General features: G+C 49.4%; 1 long non-coding RNA gene and 1 other non-coding gene across 4 annotated transcripts; both read left to right on the top strand.

The window, feature by feature from the left end:
• Positions 1-1,513: 1,513 nt before the first annotated feature.
• Positions 1,514-24,479, top strand: LOC108585212. 3 transcript variants are annotated; one of them, XR_001901336.3, is made up of 4 exons: positions 1,514-5,558; positions 8,120-8,403; positions 8,564-8,706; positions 23,496-24,479. It is a non-coding gene; the product is annotated as an uncharacterized LOC108585212 (long non-coding RNA). The 3 variants fall into 3 exon arrangements; XR_004183082.1 differs by lacking the exon at positions 23,496-24,479 and adding an exon at positions 11,525-11,770; XR_001901337.3 differs by lacking the exon at positions 23,496-24,479 and adding an exon at positions 8,966-9,267.
• On the top strand, positions 21,680-21,786 carry LOC116274717. The gene has a single exon (XR_004183499.1). It is a non-coding gene; the product is annotated as a U6 spliceosomal RNA (small nuclear RNA).
• Positions 24,480-26,143: the final 1,664 nt, after the last annotated feature.

Raw genomic sequence — 26,143 nt, 5'->3', positions numbered from 1 at the left:
CTATATGTGAATATTTCTGAATTATGGGGGTTGCTTATAAATGATGTCAGAAGAAGCTTACCTGACATTTTTTTCCTCCTAAAGATATATTAACAAATTGATCACAAATCTGACTGGTGGAGTCTCAGAGTGGAAGAAACACAGTAATTGTTTTGATTTGAGGTGTTTTCTGAAAACCCCCACCTTCCCCTCCCGTTGGTGTGCACACAGTTATATGTGTTATGTGGCGGGCCCATGCGACGTTGTCCATCTAATGACCCCTGACATTCACTGTTTCTGTATGCCCTACCTATGACCTCCTTCTCAAAATTAATGCAGTAAAATCTGTGCTGAACAAAAGGCCAATACTTTAAGTAAGGCTCTGACAATGTCACTGATTCTGCCTTTTGCCTCAGGTGCCGATATTGCTTGGCTCAGCACCGTTACTGATTCTGTCTTTATGTAGAATTCTGATGTTTAGAAAGATATTGCATTAAATATTCTTTATCTTGGTGAGTTTTTGGAACCCCCTTAAAATTTGCGCCTGAGGCCAGTGCCTCATTCACCTCTCCCTTGTCTTCCGGGAAGGATGAGGAGAACTTGGCCAGGCCTGGAGCTGGGGCTGGGACTGGATCTGGGGCTGGGGTCAGGGCTAGGGCTTGGGCCAAAGCACCTAGCTTGCTTCAGCCAGAGGAGCTGCCTCTGATCAGCTATGCCATGGGGGCAGGCCCCTTAGTTCCCCATCTGTAAGAGAGGTGGTCTTCAGAATATTTCTGTGGCCTCTTTAAGGAAGCGTGTATTTTTGTCCTGATTGTATTTGGTATGTCTTTGTTAAATGTATTGCTCTAGTAATTTATTTTTTATTGAATTTTACAAAGTATCATTCCACAGTAAGTTGGAAATTAAAAACAAACAGAAAAAAATAAAAAATCACCCAAGGGCCGGGCGCGGTGGCTCACGCCTGTAATCCCTGCACTTTGGGAGGCCGAGGCGGGCGGATCACGAGGTCAGGAGATCGAGACCATCCTGGCTAACACGGTGAAACCCCATCTCTACTAAAATACAAAAAATTAGCCGGGCGTGGTGGCGGGCGCCTGTAGTCCCAGCTACTCGGGAGGCTGAGGCAGGAGAATGGTGCGAACCCGGGAGGCGGAGCTTGCAGTGAGCCGAGATGGTGCCACTGCACTCCAGCCTGGGCGACAGAGTGAAGACTCCGCCTCAAAAAAAAAAGAAAACCACCCAAGGCCCTTCCTACCGATGGTTTGGGATAGCTTGTTGCAGAAAGGGGCATGTTTAGTATATTAGTCTGTTCCCATGCTGCTGACAAAGACATACCTGAGATTGGGTAATTTATAAAGGAAAGAGGTTTAATTGACTCATAGTTCCACATGGCTGGGGAGGCCTCTCAAAAGCAAGGAGCAAAGTCACATCTTACATGACAGCAGGAAACAGAGCATGTGCAGGGGGACTCCCATTTATAAAACCATCAGATCTCACCAGACCTATTCACTATCACGAGAACAGCCTGGGAAAGACCCGCCCCCATGATTTCTCCCACAACACATGAGAATTATGGGAGCTACGATTTGAGATGAGATTTGGGTGGGGACACAGCCAAAGCATATCATCGAGGCGGCTTCCTTTTGGGGGCATCATTGGCCCAGACTGGTGAGCATGAGAGTTAATAACATGCAACTTCTATTAGGTGACAGTGCTAAGGGCTCTTAAACATGTTAGCACATTGAATGCGGGGGAAAGATATGATTGGCACGTTTTATACCACACACGTGTTTGTGCCATTGCTGTCCCACTATACTAGTATCCCAGACCAACATCACCTGCAAATACTTGGGGTACCCATTTCTGAATGCTGTCACCTCCCAGGGCTCTAGCTCAACACACTGGCCCACCAGGGTGAGCCACCTCTTCCCCAGCCAGGCAACATTTCGTTCAGAGGTGATCGTTTAAAATGCTGCACCCAGGGCCAGGGCCTACAACCCGCTGAGAAGTGAAATACCCAGAGTAGGAGAGTTAACATAAAGGAAATCCTCGATTAGAGCTTATGAAGGGGACACTGGCTGTTTAATTTCACTTAACCTAGTTTTCCAAACTTACTTGTTCCCTTATACCCACCCATGCTTTAAAAAAAAAAAAAAAAAAATTTGTCTGTTATTCCATATAAATGAAAATGACTTTGGAAACCGTGAGTCATCTTTATATAGTATTGACAATTTAGAAAGTCTTGGAATTGGGGGTGTCCTCAGGGGTTTGAAGTCCACGTTTACCCTGGGTGCTTAGAATGTTGCAGTTAGAAGGAAGCTCTGTGATCGTGAGATGGATGTCTGTGTCTGATGAGTTCCCAACCTGAGTGACAGTGGATTCCACATTGCAAAGAAGAAAGGAACTTTTTGATCATCAGTGACATGCAGGCACCATGTTAGGTACTTCATATCAACTATCTCACCTAATTTCCACTAAAATCCCCCAAGAGAATGATCACATCCACTTTACAGATGAAGGGAACAGAAACCTAGTTACTGGAATCTGCACTGACATTCATTTCACTTCTGCCCATGAGTATGAATTGGCTGTGCCCTCAAGGAAAACATAAAAAAATGTGGCTCCCTCTGCTTTTAAGAACTTTACTGAAGACTCTTTAGGAAATGCCTTTGGGGTAACCTTGGACCGACTAAGAAGGACCAACCAACTGAGAACATCTTAGCTGCCTTGGTCTATTTGCCTGTGACACAAATGGAGAGAACAATGGTCTGTATATGCAGGAAGACGGCGGCTCAATTTTACAACTCTTAGAAAAACTAAACAGCAAAGTCTGGGCTCAGGACTCTGTAAATACTTTGATAACTTATTGAATACCAAGCTAAGGGGGTGTTATCTAATCGTGAAAAACAGGGCAAAGAGTCACATTCCAGTTTTTATTTCCTTTAAGCTTGGGCAATGATTGTGTAACCTTGTGATGGCTTTTGCTCCCTGGTACAAATGGAGTCATCAGTATCGATCCACGCAGAGAAGTGGAGGCAGGGCCCAGGACCAGTGGGAACACTGCTTTGGGACAACACATCTCCTGACTGCCCCTTTCTGGGTCCGTTTTTATTTTTCCGGGCACCTGTGCCAGCCACCTCCTTGGACTGTGCTCCAGGTAGCTCTTCATCCATGATGCCAGTCAACCACAAGGCAGTCCTCATCGTGAAATCCAAGAAGTACTTTGGATGAAGGTAAAGGTGAACGCTGTAGCGATGTTCTCCCAAACGACAAATTTGCTGCGCATATCTTCTCTCTAGAGAATAGCTTCGTGTCTTGGCCAGCTCTGTATGTAAGCACACACTCAGCAGTTCTACAGAATGACAGATTCCCCAAGCAGGGCACGTGTATCCACAAGTGCTGTGCAGTGAGGAGGTGCCTGTTTGACAAATAACAGAATAGGGAATCCCCAGCAATGATGCCCCCTTCCTGACTAAGGGTAGTAGTCATGTAAACCGCGTTAGTTGGGAATAAAGTCCTTGGTTCTGCCAACAGCTGCCTTTATAATTGTTTTGCAGAGTGTCCATGTGACTTTTATCCTAGTGATCCAGCATTACCTCCCATTGGGGTGGAAGGTTTGGTCTCCCTGGGCTGCAGAATTTGACTCAAGGTCTGTGTGTGTTGGTTCTTGACTTTGTTATTAGCTCTCAACATGCGATAAACATCCTGATTAACCTTGGGAAATCCGAATACTACTATTACCTGAATATGGCTCTTGACTGGTTTCTGACCTCTCACCCATCTATGGGCACATGATTAAGTCATGTAAATTAATTGTAATAATTTCCCAAGCAAATAAAATTACTTTGGTGACGATATTGGCCTGAAAGGTCCTATATTGCAATGCAAATCTGACTGTTCACTTACATGTGAGGGTCTGTCTGAAGCTGTGGTTTGCCTGCACCATTGATACCATCCATTCCAGTGACATGCAGCTGAAAGCCAGACCTGTTCTCTAGAATGCCAGTCATGGCTTTTCAACAAGACTCCAGAAAAAACAGATTTGCATGCTATGCCTTCGGACTTGGTAGCATTTGTAGAGCAGAGCGCCAGCTGCACAGAGGCGGAGACCCGCTGACCTCCAAGCCCTGCGAGAGAGGCACAGCATCATCCTGACTCTCTGCAGAAGCTGTGTTCCTCCCAGAAGCCCCTGACAAACCCTGAGTTAGACTCACGCATGACCTTTCCAGAATTTATCTCTGTCCCTGTTCACTAGCACTTTATGCCATAATCAGTAAATGCCCATTTGGTGCACGCTAAAGCCCTCAAAGATGGTTAGTTCAAAAACTCTAGGCATGCAGGTGGTTCTCAAGGACATAGTGGTTTATGACAACACTCCCTGTGCCATGTGGGACAAAAGGTAATTTGTAAAATGTTCCTAAATCTAACTCCTAAGAATTGCCTAAGGTCTTGGGACAGTGAGAAAGTTTCCAAGTAGAACTCTGTACCATGGGCTTGCATAAGGTTCTTTGAAATCATTGCAACACGTGCTCCTGATAGCACCATTGTACGAAAGGTCTTGCCTTGTTTTTTTCTAGCTCCAGTCATTGTAGCTTTTTACCCTTTAGGTCAAAAAATAAAGCATAATTACAAAACAAAGTTCGTTGTTCTTTGACCTGCATGAGAGAACATTTTCCTGACACTGTAGAGCTTATGCACCCATGACCTGAAGGAGTTGCCAATATCTTACAGGGATGGATGCAGACATTTCTTTGGGTATCCAAAAGATAACTGTGTGCAGTGAAGGAGTGGGCGGGGTTCATTGCCAAAGCACAGCATTTGCCAAAGGACCCCGGTGCTCACTGCGGTCAACACTGAGGCCGGCAAATTTGTCTGTGATTCTTGTAGTTAGGATGCAAGGAGAGCAGCTGTTTCTCACGGAGCTTCAAGGAGAGTCCGCCTCAGTAGGACCATTGGTTTCAACCCTATTGTTTATCTTTGCAGGTTTAAGAAGCTGGTGCAAATTGTTCACCAAGATGTTCCTGACACATCTCTAGAATTGTGTCATGGTAACCATTTCCCCAAAGACTGACTTATGGGCCAATATGGGGCTGTGCTCATTTGCATGGGGGGTCTATTTTTGTGTGGCCCATTGCCTCTCCTCTTAGATCCATTCCCTGACTTGCCCGGCTATGGACTGCCAGGGCCTCTAGTCCCAGGATCTTTCACCAACTGGTGAAAGCTCTAGTCCGGCGAGCTTTGGCCAATAGAAGAGAGTGGGAGAGTGGGGTGGAGAGGTAGGAGGACAACAGAAGCCAGGGGTTTCTTCTGCTGTTATTTTGCCTTGAGCAGCATCATGGGAAGCATTTCCTGCCTCTGTGGCTGTCGCCCCACTAGCCTGACCCTCCCTCAGTGGGCTCAGCATCTGCCAGCAGCCTTGACTGTGACCCTAGAGTCACGGAATATTTGAGCGGAACTCTGAAGGACATGGTGGGGTGAGCCATGTGGGTCGCTGGGGAGAGGATTCCATAATAGAAGGGTGAGATCGGGGTGTTTAAAGTTGGTGAGAGAAAGAGTGGTAGGACTTAACATATTGGACGGTAAGGGCCTTGGCTTTTATCTGAGTGAGATGAGATCATGTTGGAGAGCATCAACTAGAAGAATGACACGATCTGGTTCAGGCTTTTAAAGGATCTTAGCAGTCTGGCTGCATGGAGAGAAAAGGCTGTGCAAGTGACAGGGAAAGAACAGGGAGCACAGTGAGAAGGCCATTGTGTCATCAGGCAGGAGGTGACAGTGCTCAGGCCAGGGTAGGAGAGGAGCAGTGGCGAGAAGGCGTTGCTGTTTCTGAATATGTTTTGAAGACAGCTCAGAATTTGCTGATAGATTGGATGTGGGGTCTGAGAGGAGGAAAGGGCAGCATGGGACCACCTGGAATGATCCCACTTACTGGGACAGGAGGGGCAGGGAGGGGCTGGGGAAATAGTTTGCTTTTGGATACTGTAAACTTCAGACATACATCAAATACCCAAGTGAAGAGTCCAGAGAGACAGGGGTCAGGGTGACAGGAGATGCTCATGTGGAAGTCGCCCACCTAGGGATGGAATTTGAAGATGTGACATGGGAAGAGAAGGTCTTGGATGAGAGTGTAGATAGCAAAGAGGTCGGGACTGTACCTCACAGCCTCCAATAGCTGGAGGCTAGGGAGATAAGAAAGAGCCAATGAAGGGACCAGGAAAGAGCAGTCAGGGGGTCGTCAGGGAATTGGGAGAAAGTGTCCCGCAGAGAGCAAGGGAGAGAAGAAGCAGTGAGTTAGAAGAGGAGGCCTGGAGGCCGCTGGTTAGCTTGCAGGAGCAGAGGAGCGTGACAGCAGTAGCCTGCTGGGACTGGCTCAGGACGTCCAGAGGAAAGGACGTGGTGAATAGTGAGAACTACTTCTAGGAACTTTGCTGTATGGGGGAGCAGAGAAATGAGGTGGTGAGCAGGGAAAAATGTGGGTCAAGAGAGGGCTTTTTTTTGTTTTTAAGATGGGGATATGGCCAGGCACGATGGTGCATGCTTGCAATCCCAGCACTTTGGGAGGCCAAGGCTGGTAGATCACCTCAGGTCAGGAGTTCAAGACCAGCCTGGGCAATATGGCAAAACCCCATCTCTACAAAAAAAAATTCAAAAATTAGCCAGGTGTAGTGGCACAGGCATGTGGTCCCAGCTACTCAGGAGGCTGAGGTTCGGATCGTTTGAGCTCAGGAGGCCAAGGCTGCAGTGAGCCAAGATCCAGCTACTGCACTCTAGCCTGGGTGACAGAGTGAGACCCTGTCTCAAAAAAAAAAAAAAAAAAAGATGGGGGATATTACAACATGTTCGTGTGCTAACAACCCTGTAACATTCAGGGGAGGGAGTCGTGTTGATGGTGCAGGAAAGGAAGGGAAAACCTCACAGACAAGAGAGATGAGCTGAACCAGTGGCGTGGCCAGCCGCCAATAGGTGGGAAGTGGGACAGCTCACCCAGGTGACCGGAAGGGACCCCGTCGAATGCAGCCTGGGAGACACAGCTTGTGAGGCTCTTTCCTGAGAATTTCTGTTTTCCCCGTGAATAAGAGGCAGTACCACCAGTGGAGGGGAGGTTTGAAGGGAGAGAAAAGGTGAGATGGACTCTGGAGGGGCGTGGGAGGGTGAGGTCCATGCAGACGTTCTCCCCCGACAGAGGAGACCTGCTGTTGAGGATGTTCTCTATCTTTTCTTCCAACTCAGCGGTAAGTCTTGAAGACTGTATATATCCGTTTATAGAGAGCTGCTTCATTCCTGAGAATGGCTGCCTAGTATCCCATGGTACAGCACTGCATAATTTATTATCGTTGTTTATGTATTTATTGTATTTATGTGTGCAGTCCTCTACTGAAGAAAATGTGGGCTGTTTCCAATGCTGGAATGCCATGCATATGTCATTTCACGCGTTTTGAAGTGTGCTGAAGGACAAATGCTTAGATAGGGACTTGCTATAACAAGGTGTGAAGACATGATTCAGTTTCAGAGACAAGCGATTTGTTCTCCTTGGGACGTTCATCCGTTTGCAGTCTCACCCACAGTGTATGAACGTGCTTGTCTCTCTACACCTTCATCGACACAAATCTATTTCTAACTTTTTGATATTTGCCCATCTCTTAGGTGAAAACAGTATTTCGCACTTTTACTGTGCATTTTTCTTGTGACAAGTAAGAATGCACATCTTTTTACACGTTCGCATGTCTTTTTTGAGTTCCCTTTCCATCCTTGTCTATTTGTGAGTTTTGCCTATTCTCCTATTGGGTGGCGGGTCATTTTCTTATCTACCTACGGGCACTTTTTATATATAAAGAAATTAGCTCCTCATCAGTGGGTGGCAAATATTTCTTCCCAGTTATTTGTCTTCTGAGTTTGTTTATTATGCCTTTTCTCCGTGCAGGATTTTTTTCTTTTTATAGGTTTTATTTTATTAATTTATTTGTTAAGTCTATTTGGGGTTTTCTGTCGTATTTAGAGAAGCCCTTCCTACTTCAAAATTATTTTTTAAATCTCTCCCATATTTACCTCGCATTTGTATGATTTCTCTTTTTTTAACATAAAAATCATGTTACATTTAAATCTTTTTTTTTTTTTCTATATGGCATTTATTCTGGAAAAGATGTGAAGCAGTGGAGGAGGAGATTGACTTTCACAGTAATTTATGTCCTATTTATTGATGCTGGGCAGGAGGCCTGGGCCCTGGTCCTGGACCGGCGACCATCCCGTGCCAGACTTGGCAGGCACGTGCCTCTCTGAGCCTCCACTGTCTTCATCTGTGAAGTGAGACTGCCAGGCGGGGTGATTGCCAAGGTCCTTGCCCTCAGGCCATCGAGGAGTCTGTTGAGGACGCTCTCTCCCTTTCTCTCTGGACTCGGAGAACTGAGTTGTAAACCAATTTGTGTGGTAAGTACAAGAAGTGGCTGCCTCTTCTTCCCGCACTCCGGCAATAAATATTTATTGAGCGCATATGCTGTGCGATGAGTCACCAGAAATCCATCTGCACTGATTGAGCCGTCAAATGCCCATCCTACTGATGGCAGATCAATAGGGCCTTCCTCTACAGGAGCCTGGGAATGAGGACCCCGTGGACATGCAGACAGGAAAATACCGGCTGAACCCACTCCCACCACAGAGTGAGAAACACAGGCGGGCAGGATTTTCCATTTCACGGTGTGTTCACGGATGTCAGCTCACTTCATTCTTACGGTAAGAATTATATGCCCCATCCCTACCCCACCACACACAAATACAAGGTTTGAAAAGGCTGAGTGACTTACACAGGGGTCCTGTTGGAGATCACCAGGCTAGCAGCCATCAGCGGCAGGTCGGAGCCAGGGTGTTGTGGCTCAGCATGGAGCCTCATGCTGATTTTAGGGGCTCTGTCATGGCTAACGTTAAATGTCAACGTGGCCAGGCTGCGGCGCTCAGCTGTTTGATCAAACGCCAGTTACATGTTTCTGTGAAGGTCTTTTTTAGATGAGATGAACAACTAAATCAGTGAACTGAAAACAGATCACCCTCCATCGTCTATAGCAGGGTGGGTCACATCCAATCAATTGGAGGCTGTGGGAGAAAAGACTCGGACGCCCCAGGGAAAAAGGAATTCTGCCTCCAGACAGCCTTCTGACTCAAAGCCACAACCTCAGCTGACACCTGAATTTCCAGCCTGCTGGCCTGTCCTGCAGATTTCAGGCTTGGCAGCCCCCATAATCACAAGCTAATTCCTTAAAGTGAATCAATCTTATCAATCTCTCTCTCCTCTGTCTGTGTGTGTGGGGGGGAAGGGGTCGGGGGAGGGGAGTAAGTTTAAGGAATGGCTGCGATATACTCATATATAAGTATATGTATATACATTATACATACACACATGTATATACACACACTATTGCTTCTGTTTTTCTGGAGAACCCTAATATACTTTTCCTCCCAGGAAAGTAATTACTAATGGTGGAATTTCCGCCTCTGCAGAAGAAGTAGGGGCCGGGGCTGCGGTTCCTTTTGGTTGCTTCCCTAATGACACCACCCAGGGCTCTGCCTCTGTGTACGCTGGCCTTGAGACTTTAAAGAGGCGCACAGGAAGGAGCCTGGGCTCTGGAATCAGACCCGCCTGGCTGCTTGCTGCTGGTGTGACTGCAGACAAGCCCGTAGCCACTGAGCACAAAGTAGAGAAGGATGCCTAGGTGTTTGCAGGCAGCAGGGCTGACAGAGGCTCCATGCACATTCGTTCCTGTCTCTTCCTTGGTGTCAGTGCAAATACCAGACACACAGCAGTAGCACCGTCAATGTGGTTTGCTTTCCAGAATCTTCTGGAAAATTGCAAAAAGTCCACAATGTCCTGGGCACGTGCCCTGTTGCCCTCTGACGCTAACACACCCGGCCCCCAGAGGCCACCCTCACCACAGAGGACACTGTGTTTCCTAGAAGGCTGTTCCCACGGGTCCAGGGCAGCCGGGGGCCTGGCACCTTGGAGTTAGGAGCAGAGTTTCTCAGAGTGGCCCTCAGGCCCTGCTTCAGAGGGCCAGGGAGGTGCCTGGGCTCCTTCCCCAGGCTGTGGTTGGGGGATTTGGGGTAGGGCACGTGTGTGCATGTGTGTGTGCTTGTGTGTGCATGTGCAAGCGTGTGTGTACATGTATGCGTGTGTGTGTTCGTGTGTGCACATGTGTGTATGTATGTGCATGTGCGTGCGTATGTAAGCACATGTGTGCATGCGTAAGCATATGTGTACGCACACGTGTGTGCATATCATTTGAGATCCACTGCCCTGGCCCTTCCTCTGATCCTTCTCCTGGAAAGTATTTTGGGAACCAGAAAAAAAGCAGTCACACACTTCGCATCCGTCTTTCCTGCTAGAGAATTGCAGGTGCCGTGTGGAGCCACCCTGCTGTCACCTGACAGGAGTGCGGCTGTCAGGGATGCCGTGGAGAACGCCCTGCCCCACAGGGGCTCTGGGCAGCAGAGCAGGGCTGCCTCCCACCACACTGCGTGGGCCAAGCTCCTTCTCCCAAAGAGGGGAATGTGGAGAGGGGACGCCAGCCTACTTCCCCTTTCCATTTTATGCGGGTGATATTTGTTGTTATTTGGACTATTATTGACATGTTTGCAAACATCTTCAGATCTTTGCTGAAGAGAGACTACGCCATGTGAGGTGTAACGGTGGGGGTGTTGGTTGTTATAGGAATTGTTGATTTTATACGAGTCTTTCTCCAGTGACTTTTCGATAACTGAGTGACAGAATGAGCTCAAGGCCCGTAGATGTGATCTAGTTCAGGGCCAGGCAGAAAGAAGGGACTTTTATTCAGTCAGACGAGGGATCACGTGGGATTTGAGGAGCGCGATCCTTAGCACAGCTGGGCTTTGCACTGGGGACTCTGGAGGGAGAGGGGACCCAGGGGCTGTTTGGGTCAGGGCTCCGAGAGGGGACACGGGGCTGTTTGGGTCAGGGCTCTGAGAAGAGGGGACACAGGGCTGTTTGGGTCAGGGCTCCTAGAAGAGGGACACAAGACCACCACGGAGAGTGCTGTTTCCACCCGGAACTCTTGGAGAGGACTCCGTTTTGTGACAGCGGCCAGGGCTCCATGGTTGCTAAGCCAACTTGGGGATTTGATAGTTTGAAACAAAAAAAAAAGACATACGCTAAGATCTCTAGAGAGAAATTCCTGTTCGGTCTTAAAACAAGAATAGTTGTCTTTCTCCTGAACTCTTGGTGTGTTTGTATCTTGTGAGTCCTAGAGCTGACTGGAACATAGGTCATCCAAGCCATGGCCCACCCACAGCACGTGCGTGCTCCTGGCTTGACGCATGCACACATCTGGCATACACTAATTGATGTATCTTCCTTTTGGGGGAAATTACCTCTCCCAGCACAATATTTAGATCTCGTAGGGGACGCCAGTATTCTGCCTCCCTGGTCCCTGGCTCAGCCTATCATAATCACCACCAGTCGGGAGACTTGGTCCTTGGTGGCCAATCAGAGCCTTCCTTGGGACTCTGGCACTGACAGAGCCCTTTCCCTTCTTATCTCAAGGCGGTAAGACTTCAGCCTGGCACTACCCCGGCTCCAGGGACAGCCAGACTGGGAGCCAGGGTACAGTACTCAGAGACGGGAGGAACAGCAAAGCCTGGGTTCCTGTTGTCCTTAACACCGGTCCCTCCTCTGCTTCTCCCTGTGAGTCGAGAACATTCCCGTATATTCCTTAAGACAGCATGAGATTCCTGTCTCCTGCAATGCGAGAGTCCTAACGAATAAACTTCGCACCTTTGGTTAACTTAATCACGTTGTCATTGTAGGTTATTCTTTCTAGAACAAGTGGAGGAGGTAAAGAATCGTGGCAGGGAGGAGAGAAGCAAAGAAGGAAAGACACATTGTGTCAGCAGAGTTGTAACGAACATGAGTACCTGTTACTGAGCTGCTACAGCCTCTCCTCTGCCCCACAGCCCCCACAGACTTCACTGAGGTCAGGTAGCCCTGCTCTCCTGACGGGCGATCCCCCCGGGCAGCATGAGGATGGGAGCAGTGTCGAACAGAGAACGACTTTGGTTTATCACAAAGCCTCCATGCTAGGTGTCTGTGGGGATGGCAAACTTGGTGGTTCATAAAACCCCGCGTCTTTGGGAGGGTGGCCTTCTGACTCCAATTGGTGCTTGTGGGATGCCAGGGTCATTTCCGGGCTCAAGTAAAGCAGAGGCATTGGATCTTCTTGTTACTCTGGGGATTTAGATGAATAACTGGTGGAACCTGAGTGCATTAATCTTCCCCTATCGGAAAAGAACTTTTCCCTTTGTAGTTGAAGAGAGCCTGACTAAAGCTTACTAATGACTGGGATTAGCAATGTCCATTAGTAATTTTTCAAGTTACTTGAGCAAGAAAAAAAATAGTGACTGCAGAAGCCAAGACTCAGAACCATCAGCTGATGTTAGTCACTTACTTTGACAGGCATAATTCAGATTCAATTTATTTATGGTTAAATTCCCACAGCACTGTAACCAGATAACTCTGGGCTGAGGGTATGGGCTGAGGAGTAAGGAAAAAAAACCCCTACTTTCCTTTTGGTGTACTCTTACCTCTTCCTCATTGTTTTGACCCTGGTATCTCTTTCCATTTTAAAATTCAGGTTCACAAAATGGGCTGGGTGCAGTGGCTCACGACTGTAATTCCAGCACTTTGGGAGGATGAGACGGGCAGATCACTTGAGGTCAGGAGTTCGAGACCAGCCTGGCCAACATGAGGAAAGCCCATCTCTACTAAAAATACAATAATTAGCCGGGTGTGGTGGCGAGTGCCTGTGATCCCAGCTACTCAGGAGGGTGAGGCAGGAGAATCGCTTGAACCCGAGGGGCAGAAGCTTCAGTGAGCCGAGATGGCATTGCTGTACTCCAGCCTGGGAGACAGAGCAAGACTCCGTCTTAAAAACAAACAGACAAAACAGATTAGCAGAATGGTTGATCCTAGGACTACATGAAATTGCAAAGTATCCTATCTTGTGTTCACTTCTACCATTTTACTTTTATTGAGAGTGAGGGGGAGAATGTCACAGAATACAAACACCAGCATTATAATCTTCCATTGGGAAGATCCATGTGTACTCGAACGATCTTCGGCTCACTGTTCAAGCTCTGCCTCCCGGATTCACGCCATTCTCCTGCCTCAGCCTCCCGAGTAGCTGGGCCTACAGGCGCCTGCCACCACGCCCGGCTAATTTTTTGTATTTTAGTAGAGACGGGGTTTCACCGTGTTAGCCAGGATGGTCTCGATCTCCTGACCTCGTGATCTGCCCGCCTTGGCTTCCCAAAGTGCTGGGATTACAGGTGTGAGCCACCGCGCCTGGCCTAGAACTTCTTTTAAAAAAAATGTAGCACCAGTTTGTAAAATGAATAATAGCAAATATGTCCATTTCAATAAACTTGTGGTGGAATATTTGAAAAGAAGCTTAGCAAAATCACCAGTATAGAAGAGGCACGTAAATAATCCTGTTGAAATTCCTGCAGCAGGTCAAAGTGAACTCCCTTTATTCCAGTCTCTGTCCACGTCTCTCTGGTTGTGGATTTTACTCTAACTGACCCTTATCAGTGAAAAACCGGATCTGCTTCAGACTGAAATCCTAGCATCACAGGGATTGCTCAGTTCAGCTCTCTCTTAATACAAACAAACAGCTTGCCTCCCTGTTTTCTACTCTATTTGTACAGTCACAAGGCCATGCCAAGATGGGATTAGATGTGCAAGAGATTTAATGGAAGTCATGCCTGTGAAGGGTAAAGGGAGAAAGAGCAGGAGTACATTCAGACCTCTGGGGAGCCGGACACCTGGGAAAGGCGCAGGAATGAAGGATTGGGTAGGAAGGGACTCTGGCCTGCAGCTCAGTTCTGAGCAAGTCTCTGCCAGACCAGGGGGGTCACCAAGCACACTGTTCAGTTAGAGGATGCTGGGAAAGGGAGGAGTGGGCCGGCTCTGGACTGCCCCCCTGCCCTGTCCTCGCCTGGGGACAGCTGGGGAGAGTGTGAAGGACCCAAGGGAGGTTCTGGGCTGTCAGTCAAGGATGCCAGATCCCCGGGCGCCTGCACTGTGATTCTCCCCTGGGCTGGCTGTGACCCCCACGCTGCATCACCCCCCACCTCTACCCCACCAACGCCGCGCCAGGTTCTCAGGGAGGAGACCCTGGTGGCCACCGCCATGGCTGTGGTGGCATCTTCAAGACGACCACCCAGAACTCTGCGTGCCTCACATCCTCCTCCAACCCCATTCCCCGATGCTCCTCAGCAGTACTTCCCCCGAAGGTCAGGCAGGCTGGCCTCTCTGGCCTCTATTGATGTATAGGTTAAATTGTGTTCCCTAAAAAAGCATGTGGAAGCCCTACCCCCAGTGCCTGTGAATGCGACCTTATTTAGAATAAGGTCTTGGAGATGTGATCATGTAAGAGGAGGTCACACTTAATGAGGGTGAACTCGAATCCAATAGTCCTTAGAAGAAGGAAAAACAGACACAGACAGAAATCCACGGGGAGAAGCTTGTGTGATGACAGAGGTGGAGATTGAAGTGATGCTCTGTAAGCCAAGGGACGCCAGGGGCTGCCTGCAGCACTAGGAGCTGGAGGAGGTGGAGAGAACCCTCCCATGGAGCCTTCGGAGGGAGCGCAGCCCAGCCCACACATTGACTGCAGACTTCGGCCTCCAGAACTATGAGAAAAAGTTCTGTTGTTTTAAGCCACCTGGTTTGCAGTGCTTTGTTACCCAGGCCTTTCTTTGCTGCCCTCTCTGCCTTGGTCCGGGCCCCCTCCTGCCTGGAACACCCTCTCTTCTCCCCCGCATCACCCCGGCATCTGTCTCCCTCCAGGCCCCACCTGGAAGTCCCCACAAGGGCTCAAGCCCTCCCCAATCCCCTGCCCTCTCTGCTCCTCCGTCCTCCCCGTTCCTCTGCCCTCCCCGCTCCTCTGCCCTCCCTGCTCCTCCATCCTCCCCACTCATCCTCCCTCCCGCTCCTCTGTCCTCCTCATTCCTCCGTCCTCCTGCTCCTTCGTCCTCCCCACTCCTCCGCCCTCTCTGCTCCTCTGTCCTCCCCGCTCGTCTGCCCTCCCCACTCCTCTGCGCTCCCGGCTCCTTTGCCTTGCTGTGTGCCCAACATTTTCATGGGCTGTGCCACACCCTTCAGGTTACGCTTAATTATACACTGCCTTGCCCCATTTATTTTCCTCTCTCGCCTCGCTCTGTAAGAGGCTTTTAGGCAACGACTCCTCCTATTCTTTGCCGAGAGGTTTGTTTCTGTTATAACTTTTCAAGACTGACTCGATTGTTTATTTTTGGAGCCAACTAGTCTCAGACCTCAGACCTCAGCACACACAACAGGCCTCAACATGTTTGGAGGGCCTGCCGGAGAAGCGCCCAGGCCTCAAGGGGGCAGGTCCTACAGAAACCCAGCTATCTGAGAGCAGCCTCTGTCCATGTTCTGACACGGGTCAGACCACACCTGTGCAACACTCACTCCGGGTCCCAGAGGACATTTGGTCTTTTAGGACTGACTACCTCATTTGACCAGTCATGGTCTCACGCAGACTAAAGCAAAAGCTATGAGTGGTGGGATTTGGGCAGAGCCCCAGAGTTAAACCCCCTAAAGCGTCAAACTCCAGAAAAAGAATTCCAGATCTTGCCACATGACAGTTATGCACAGAAAGGGGACATGAGGACCCATTCCAAATGTGAATCAGAGGTAATTTGCATTCAGCATTTCAGCAGCCGCATTTAGTCCCCATAAGCTCAATTAAGGCAGACAGTAGCTCATCTCCAATCACGGCCAGTGCATCACCAGGCTCTCATGACACACCATGTAAGCTGGCAGAACGGCTTTAGAGGGAGCTGTGGGATGTGATGAGCCTGCCCGGGCCCAGCTGTGCTCTCCCGGCGCCACGTGTCTGTGTGCCCGGCCTCTGGGAGGGCTCCGGAGGGCTCCTTCTGACCTGTGACTTAGAAACTGAGGATGCAGCATCACTCTCCTTGCTACAGGATCCCAGAGGAGCCTTGGGGACCCTCTGCTGTCATCCCCACCCCCACCCCCCAACCCTCACTTTTCATTGAGGAAGATACTGAGTCCAGAGATGAAGAATGACTCATTCAAGGTCAGAGGGCCACAGAGAGCCACGCCGAGCCACTACTCACAACACGGCCGGCTTCTGCTAGATAGACATTCTGCATGAAGCCTCTCTCCGAAGCCAGGCGGGTTCTGGGCTCCAGTCACCCACCAGCCCCAGCATGACTGTGCGCCTGCCTTGGCTTCCTCAACCACACAGTCAGCACCCAGGGCACACAGTCCTTTATTTATTAATTTTTTTTTTTTTTTTTTTGTGACGGAGTTTTGCTCTGTCACCCAGGATGGAGTGCAGTGGCACAATCTTGGCTCACTGCAACCTCTGCCTTCTGGGTTCAAGTGATTCTCCTGCCTCAGCCTCCCAAGTAGCTGGGATTACAGGTGTGCATCACCACACCCGGCTAATTTTTGCATTTTCAGTAGAAATGGGGTTTCTCACCATGTTGGTCAGGCCGGTCTCAAACTCCTGACCTTGTGATCCACCCACCTCAGCCTCCCAAAGTGCCGGGATTACAGGCATGAGCCACCGCGCCCGGCTTCAGTCCTTTATTTTAAGCCTTGAAGGAGGAGGCCCATGAGGCAGCATCCTTATGATCACTGTCATATCCCACAAATCACAGGAGCCCTCAGAAGGAAGGAACCAAGTTCCTTCATGAGGGTATCAGCTTGGCTTTGTCATGCCTGCTGGGATGGGCATTTCAGAGAGCCGCAGGGCAGGAGGAAAGTCCGGCCGGGGCAGAGGGAGGTGAGGGGGAGCCGCGAGGAGGCCCAGCCCCAGGTGTCTGGGTCCCATGTGATCCTTATGGTCACAGAAGCTACAGCAGATGTCACGACTCCAGTCAGGGGGCCCCAAGGCAGCTTCTCCCTGGATGGTTCCTTTGCCTCCTTATGCAGCAAAGGGGTCCTTGGGACTCCTTAGGAAGGGACAGCCCCCAACTTCAGGCACACCCACCACTGAGTTTGCTGGGGGGGCCCTGAAGGCAGGCCTCTGTGTTCCTCCCGTCTGTTGGTAATGGGGTGCTTGGGTGCCCCTTTTCCAGGAGGCTGCTTATTACTAGCCCAGAGGTAGGAAGGGCCCGAACCCCTCTTTACTTCCCCATGAGTGGGCTTCAGCGGCAGAGTGAAGACACCCAGACGCTCAGGGGCTGTTCCCAGGGCCACCTGGAAGGAGTGTCTTAGTGTGTCTGTGTTGCTATAAAGGAACACCTGAGGCTGAGTGACTTAGAGAGAAAAGAGGTTTATGTGGCTCACGGTTCTGCAGGCTGTACCCAAAGCATGGAGCCAGCATCGGCTTCTGGTGAGGCCTCAGGCTGCTTGCTCTCATGGAGAAAGGCGAAAGGAGGCTAGCGTGTGCGGAGCTCACAGCGCGACAGTGAGAGCGAGGGAGGGGGGAGGTGGGTCTGGAGAGGGAGCAAGGGAGCTGGGAGGTGGTGCGGGCTCCTTTTCACAGTCAGTTCTCACGGGAGCTAAGAGTGAGCATACACTCACTCCCTTGCAAAGGGCACTGAGCCACCCAGGAGGGATCCGCCCCCACCGTCCAGACACCTCCCACCAGACTCCACCTCCAACCCTGGGGATCACATTCCAACAGGAGATTTGGAGGGGACAAATATCCAAACAGTGTCACCGCCTCCCACCCGGATGAAGCTGTGCCCTAGACGGTACCTGAAACCTGCCACATTCTAAAACACAGAAAAACAAATCATGGTTGATCTAGACAAAGATACTGCAGATGTAGCGTGCTGTCTTCAGGCGGATCAATGCACGCCCTCCACCTCAGCAAGTCCGATGTGCATGCACAGGGCGTCTCTCCTGCCGCCTCCAGCTCAGTTGTCTAATCGTGTTTCTCACCCTTGTTTGAATGACTCTATTATATCTGTGCCTTGCATTGTATGTGATCTCACATATTTTTCTTCTAAGTAGGAGAGATACAAATCATGCATTTTATTTATAACTGTGCAGTTAAGATCAGAATCAGACAGTTCAAAATGGCCGAGGATTCTAGAGAAAAAACATTGCTGGTGAAGCAGGCTGATGTGTTCACCTTGCTTTTGCCCTCGTCTGGGTTTTGATAGTCTCATCACTCACACAAAGACAGATGCTCATTATGTAGTTCATTATTCAGCCGAGAGGCGTTTATTGACTGTAATCTCCATGTGGCCAGCACATAAGTGGCATGTTTTTTTAGAGGACACAAATAGAAAATACTGGTCCCAAATGCTCACAGAGGGGAGAACACGGCTCCTTTCCGTCAAACACAAACACTCTGGCCCTAACTCATTAGTCCTTACAGCTGTAATCCCAGCACTTTGAGAGGCCAAAGCAGGCAGATCTCTTGAGCCCAGGAATTTGAGACCAGCCTGGAGAACATAGTGAGACCCTGTCTCTGAAAAAATAATAACAACAAAAAATCCACCTCTGATCTTTAATGCATTTTTGGTGGCAGGTGTTGTCACTACTTCACAGACGAAGAAATGGAGACTCAGGGAGATGAAACAGCGTGCTAGAGATCCCACAGCAGTAAAAGGCAGCGCCGAGACCTCAGCACTCTGTGGACCCCGAAGCAGCTGCCCAGTAGGGGAGCCGCAGGGGAGCCAGGCAGAGTCGTCCCACTTTAGATGACTAATCCCAAGCCTAAGTGGCCCCTAGGTTGCCCAGGACACAGTAGACTCTCCAGGACCCACTCTCCCAGATGGCCATCTTGCTGCCTGAAAAAGGAATCCTGATCCAGACCGCAAGAAAGGGATCCTGGGTCTTGGGCGGGAAAGAATTCAAGGTGAGAATTCAGAGTGCGGTGAGAAGAGAGAATTTATTGAAAGCTGCTCAGATACAGAGTAAGGGGTCCTCAGAAAGCACAAGGAGGAATGTGCCATCTTGGTTTAAAACTCTTCTTACACAGGGGTCTTATCTATGAAAAAGCTAAGTTATGTCCATGTGCGGGTGGGCGGACAGCGTGAAAAAGTTTATTACTTTGTTGATTTAGATAAAGTTATCCTTGGCATTTTAGCGCATAAGTCCATCAAAGCATGACTATAACTATCTCAAAAACACATATTGTTGGTCTGGGCGTGGTGGCTTATGCCCAGCACTTTGGGAGGGCGAGGCAGGCAGATCACTTGAGGCCAAGAATTCGAGACCAGCCTGGCCAACACGGCGAAATCTCGTCTCTACTAAAAATACAAAAATTAGCCAGGTGTGATGGCGGGCACCTGCAATCCCAGGTACTCAGGAGGCTGAGGCATGAGAATCGCTTGAACCCGGGAGGCGGAGCTTGCAGTGAGCTGAGATCGTACAACTGCACTCTAGCCTGGGCGACAGAGCGAGACTCCATCTCAGGGGAAAAAAAAAAAAAGCATGTATTGTTATGTTTTATCTGTGCATCTGGGCATTTTGTTGTGACAGGAGTCTGTCCTTGCAGGCATTATTAAGCTGCTTCCTTAACCATAAACACTTCACAACCACGGGTCATGACTGACAAGGAACGTGCCTTACCAGTTTTAAGATGCAGTTGATTTGTGGAGTGATGTCATCCTGGCTCTCTGATGCTCCTGTTTCCCTAACAACCTCCAACTCCTCCCTTCCCTCACTGCCAGCTGGTAACCTTTGGTCCTATGTCTCTGACAAAAGGGACAACCAGAAGGGACCGTTCTCCAGGCCCCATGGCACATGTCCCCTGCCAAGCAGCAACACATACAGGCTCTGCTTCTCTCCCACTGACAGAGGCAAACCATCCAAGCTCCCTTGAAAGACCCCCTTTTCTTTTCACTGGATGCCACCCCCTCTCCCCCATTCATGAAATTATTCCTGTGCTTGCCTGCTCCACCCATCCTTTTTTTCCCTAAGGCAGTGGTTCTTCATCCTGGCTACATGTCACAACCATGGCAGGTTGTGTCAGGGGAGCTTTTAACAATACAGATGGAGGCCCTGTCTACAAAGATGCTTACTTCATTAGCCTGGAGTTCACCCAGGCTTTGGGAGACTTCAGACTTCCCAGGTGGTTCTGGTGGGCAGCCCCAGGCGGGAGGACCCCTCCTAGATCCTTCTCAGCAGCCGTGATGCCCTACATGCTTTCCTCTCTCACCCCCCAAAATTCCGTCCTGGCCCCCATCCCCCTCCAGGTACTGCCCCCTTTCTCTGTTCCCTTTACAACAACACTCTTACAAAGTGCTCTCTAGCCTTACAGTCTCTTGGGGGTTTTTTTCCTGATTTTTTTTTTAGTGGAGTCTTGCTCTGTCACCCAGGTAGTAGTGCAGTGGCACAATCTCAGCTCACTGCAACCTCCACTGCCTGGGTTCAAGTGATTCTCCTGCCTCAGCCTCCAGAGTAGCTTGGATTACAGGTGCCCACCACCATGCCTGGCTAATTTTTTTGTATTTTTAGGAGAGACAGGGTTTCATCATGTTGGCCAGTCTGCCAGGCTGGTCTCGAACTAATGGCCTCAAGTGAGCTGCCTGCTGTGGCCTCTCTGGGATTACAGGCGTGAGCCACCACGCCCAGCCTCCTGATTTTTCTCTAGCCCTCCTCCAATAGGACTTTCTTATCAATGCTCCATTGGAAGGCTCTGACCATCTTATCACTAAATCTGCTGGCTGGTCCTTGACCCTCATCCTACACGCCTCCCAGCACCTCCCAGCAGTGCCAGTGGTGTAGTCTCTCCCTCTTCCCTGAAGCCCTTTCTGCCCTCACTTCCTGACGCCGCGCTGTGCTTTTCCTTCTCCATCCCTGGCTCGCCTGCTTGTTCCTCCTGACAGACCAGTGATGGTGGCTCCAGGGTCCATCCTGGGACCTCTTGTCACTCGCTTGGTGCACTCATCCCATCTTGTGGTTTCGTAGATCACCTTGTCAGTGATGACTCCCAAGAGGTCCATGGACTAGATCCCTCCATGAACTCCAGACCCGTATCTCCAAATACCTCCTTGACCTCTCCCCTTGGGTGACTCATAAATCCGGACTGGAAGCCAGGTCTCCCACCACACCCCCAGCTGGTCCTACCCTCCACTTCCCCTCTCTCATGACCTTGCCAGCCTTTCGGGGACTCAGGCTGTGGCGGAGTTGCCCTGGTACATTCTTTCCTCATACCCACTTCGTTCCTTCTTCATGCCCACTTCCAATCCATCACCAAACAGGTGGTCCTACCATCAAAGCACAGCCAGAGGCCACTTGTCACCACCCCACCTGTGCCAGCCTGGTCCAAACTGGATCATCTGTCAGGTGGCAACAGGTTTCTACTTCCACCCCCGCCCCTGCTGTGATCTATTCTCAAAGCAACAGAGTGATCTTCTGTCAGAAACCCTCTGAAGGCTTCTTGCTCACGTAAAAGCCGGTGTCCCCGCAATGCCCCACAAGGCCTTAAGGATCTGCCCTCCTCTCCTCTCTGAGCTTGTCTCCCCCAACTCAGCCCCTCCTTCCCTCCACTCCAGAAGCTGTCACCCCAACACGCCAGGCTCCCTGCTACCTCGGGGACTTTGCGCTGGATGGCCTCTCTGCCTGGAACGCCCTTTTTTCTAGACACTCAGATGACTCACCTTCTCCTTCCCTGCAGTTCTCCACTCACAGGTCTCTTCTCTGTGAACCCTTCCTGGACCCCTCTTTAAAATGGAAATCCCAGTGCTCCCTGTGGCCACACATACACTACAATTGGAACAATACGGAGAAGATGAGCACAGCCTCTGTGCAAGGATGACACACGGATTCGTGGTGTTCAAAAAATAGATGCATAAATAATAGAAACCCCCTTTTCTGACACTCCCTACCTAGCCTTTGCTTATTTTTCTCCTTGGCATATGTCACCTTCTAACGCACTACCTACCTTACCTCTATACCATGTCTACCGTCTGCTCCACACAAGGTTTTAAGCCCCATGAGGACAGAGACGTTTGTCTGTTTTGTTCAGGCTCCAGAACCCAGTACAGTTGCCTGGCACTTAGTGGGTGGTCAATCGATGTTGAGTGAGTGAATGAATGAATGAATGAATGAATGAATATGGCGCAGGCCAAGAGCTGTGGGGCATCATGGAGGAAGCCGGAGGGCATGTATTCCCCATTGAGAGTGCTTCACCAAGGAGGCTTGAGCTGAAGGACGGGTAAGGTTCAGTGAAATAATAGTAACGGTTGGGATAACTACTAGGGTGAGACTTGTGAAATCTTAGGCACTGCTTCCTCAGGTCTCCTCTCTCAGGGAGAGGAAGGGGCAAGCCCTGGAGAAGCCAAGTGCAAGGTGGGGTCAGGAAGTCGGCAGGTGAAACAGGACTCTTGGTGCACTGGGGTTTGAAATGGAGCTCCGGGGATGTCCAGGGAATACCGCAAATCATTAGGTCCCTGTCATAAGCTGCCTTTAGCAACAAAATATCTTCCCTTGGCCCCAGTCAAGAAAAGAAAGTGATTCACATTGAGCGATAGGAATCATGTTGGCCTGAAGTGCCTTCTCGTGGCTATGCCTGTCTTCCAGGGAAATCTCTTGCAGGGGAAGAAAGGAAAAGTGTGCGGACCAATCCTCAATGATTGGGCAGTGACTCTCAATTCCAGTCAAGCCCTGGGAATTAGGCATTGCCATGACGACTGCTGCACTCCAGACGAAGCTGCTTTTAACTCCATCAGAGGCAGACGCACTCTGTGCACTTTTCAACCTCAGTCTGAAATGCTGAAACCACAAGCTTCGGTCTCAGGATCCCACGTAGAAAGCCAGAACTCCACCTTCAGGAAAGGGAGGGCTCGGGGGCACATTCCCACCCTGCTCAAAAACCCTCTCCAGAACACTGCTTCCGTGACTCCAGCACTCCCACCCTCCTGCCTGCCATCGGTTCCCTCGCGCCCACACCCACCTCACTTTTGCCAAATGTATGTGCTCATCCCTTTCTGAATGCACTGGGAAGGAGAGCAGTAGATAGACAAACTGAGGAACGAAACAGCACAGAATGTTCTGGAAATCGCAGCAAATCTGGCTTGGGTTGGAGCACATGGGGACGTCAGGGCACGTGCTGAAGAGGAAGGACATTGGGGTCCTGGGTTGACTCCAGCTCTCCCACTGGCCAGTGGCGTGTGAAGCAAGTTCCTCAGCCACCTAAGCTCGAGTTCCTCACCTGTAAAATAGAGAAGATAATACCTCCTTGCAAATCTGTGGCCAGAACTAAATGAGGCCAAGTGTGAGACAGCGTCTAGCACAGAAAGAGACAGGAGGGGCTCTGGATGCTTCAGGGGGGTGAGGAGGGAAGTCCTGTCACTCCTCATCGAAGATCTGGGTTTTGTCAGGTGAGTGGTGGGGAGTCAGGGAAAGAGTTAAAGCTGGGGAATGGCTGTTGTTATTATTAATCCCATTTTACAGATGACAACACTGAGGCACAGAGAGGTTAAGTAACTTGCTCGTGGGTGGCAGAGCTGGATTTAACCCCAGCTCCTAACCACCATCATGGTTATTCTTCCTTCAGCTGAACAGAGAGGAAGAGGAAGGACTTGAAGACTAAAGAAATGTCAGGCATTGAGGTAGAAGAACTGATTGATATCCAGAGGAAAAAACTGAACTTGGCCATGGTTCCAACCTAGTGGTTAAGCTGCCGGAAAAACAAGAAGAATTTACATAATCTGCATATTCATCAGTGGAGCATCTTGAACCAAGATAGATCCGTGGAGCCAGTGGCAGATCAACCCCTGGCCAAACATTTCACACATGGGCCTATCTAAGCTCTGCTTATTCCCTAGGCCAACCACGAGGGCTTGTTGAGCTTGGAGAAGAATCTGAGTCAGCAGCCGTCGCACGTCCTCCAGCACAGCAGACTCTGGAAGGAAGATGTCCCGGTGTCAGGATTCAGAAATGCTCACCTGCACGTAGACAACAAAGAAATGTGTGCCAAGAAAAGGAAAGCCAGAGATTCGCGACAGGGGAGCTGCCACCATCACTGGTTACATAATCGGTGGGGCCCCTGCAAAACGAACATGCAACGTCCCTTTGAAAATTATTAACAGTCGAAGACGACAGCAGAGCCTGGAACCAAGAGCAGGGCCTTTGACGATGTTCAGGGGTGATGACACCCTCCCTTCCTCCCCCACTGTGCCTCTGACCCTGTATTTTTTGTTTTATTTTGAAACAATGTCAAGCTTATAGAAACGTTTCAAGTACTATGCAAATAACACTTTTTTCTTACTGAATTGTTTGATAGTAGATTCGAGGCTGAGACATCTGACTTCTAGGAAACCTCAGTAATTTAGGGGGACAATAGAAGAGTCCGTTTGATGCGGTGGTTTTTTTTCATTACATCTTAACAGGTGGGGCACAACTGTGATGTGTCGCGTTTCTGATGTTCACGTTGATGACGTGATGAGAGTGGTATCTAGACTTCACTCTTCTGTCCTTTGTAGTTAGTTTCCTTATCCCTATTCTGTAGAAGAGACAATAAAGGCCTTTTGCATTTGTATTGGTGCCCAGATCATTAAGATTATTTGGAGAAAGATATTTATCCATACATGTGTATACGCATATGCATATATACCAATAGATGTATAGGTCTATGTATGTTTGTATACATACACTTATATTCTATTATGTTATCTGGTTTCTAAAACAGATTTGCATCAGTTTAAGAAAAAATAACAGGACAGTTAAAAAATTGTGCAGTCATTTAAATACTTTTATTTTCTGCTGATGGGAGTGCCAATTAGTATAATGTTTCTGAAATTCATCTTATTATATCAAGAGTCTTAAAATGTTTAAATATTGGCTGGGCATGGGGCTCACACTCACTCTCACCCCACACATACTCACACACACACACACATTCACACACACACACCCCCTCCCACACACACATCCCCTCCCACGCACACATATGGGACTGTCAGCTGAAGAACTTAGAATGCCTAGAAAAATAAAAAGAGATCAAACAGAAAAGAGAGCTTAGAGACAGAGGGGGTAGAATGAGCACTGCGGTAGGAGTTCCGGAGAGGAGACTGCCCTTTTCCTCACTTGTGCTGCTTGGAGTGTGTAGCCAAATGCTGTATGCCCGAGATCTTCTCCAGAGTCATGTGCTCAGCCTGCGAGAGCTGCCCTGCTGAGAAATTATACTCCTCCACCTAGGGCACGGCTGGTGGACACAGGGATACACAAGCCCAGTCCTCGGTGGCTCACGCCTGTAATCCCAGCACTTTGGGAGGCCGAGGTGGGCAGATCACCGAAGGTCAGGAGTTCAAGACCAGCCAGGCCAATACGGTGAAACCCCGTCTCTACTAAAAACACAAAAACTAACCCGGCATGGTGGCACACACCTGTAATCCCAGCTACTTGGGAGGCTGAGGCAGGAGAATCACTTGAACCCAGGAGGTGGAGGTTGCAGTGAGCCGAGATTGTGCCATTGCACTCCAGCCTGGGCGACAGAGTGAGACTTGTCTCAAAATAAAATAAAATAAAATAAAATAAATAAATAAATAAAAAATATTGCTTCAATGATGCCAGTTAGAGCAGAAATTCAGAGCACTTCAAGACAAATGCATTGGGTAGGCAGATGACAGATGATTACGAAGTCAAATGACCTAGTGATCAGGAGCAGAGTATTATTTCGTCAAACACACACATGCAAAAGGTCAATTGGAACTCCAGAATAAAAATCTATGAGAAACTTGTGATCTAATGAGAAGCAAACTTAAATGTAGAATGATTTGGAGCAATTAAAGGCATAAGAAGAGAGAATCCACTGGCGTCAGCTCTGGGCATAGCAGCAGCAGGCGTGTCTGCTCTCTCGCTGGTGGGTCCAGTGGTGCACCCTGGCTTTATTGCAGATACCTGGCATGGGGGATGGGATGGATGGAATGGCCCTCAGTGGGGGTCCACTGTCTTCTTACTGCGTCTCCCAGTTTTGCAGAGACTAAAAAGCAAAACCTACAGTTTCAGACTCCCTCCCAGTGGAGTTGCATTTGTGATTTATGTTTGGCCACCAGATGCGCTTCATGGAAGACAGAAGTGGGGTGGATGTGTGCTTGTCTACTCTCTTTTTGTCTGCTCCTTTTGCTAACAAGTGTGGTCACCAAGGTACTGGGTTGTCTGTTGTTTTTTCTGTGGCAGGGTTAACAGCACCATGATGCCTAG

This window comes from Papio anubis, chromosome 4, assembly GCF_008728515.1.
Source record: "Papio anubis isolate 15944 chromosome 4, Panubis1.0, whole genome shotgun sequence".
In the NCBI taxonomy this organism is placed as follows: Eukaryota; Metazoa; Chordata; class Mammalia; order Primates; family Cercopithecidae; genus Papio; species Papio anubis.
Note: the sequence above shows the minus strand (reverse complement) of the source record. Positions and strands in the feature narration are given on the sequence as shown.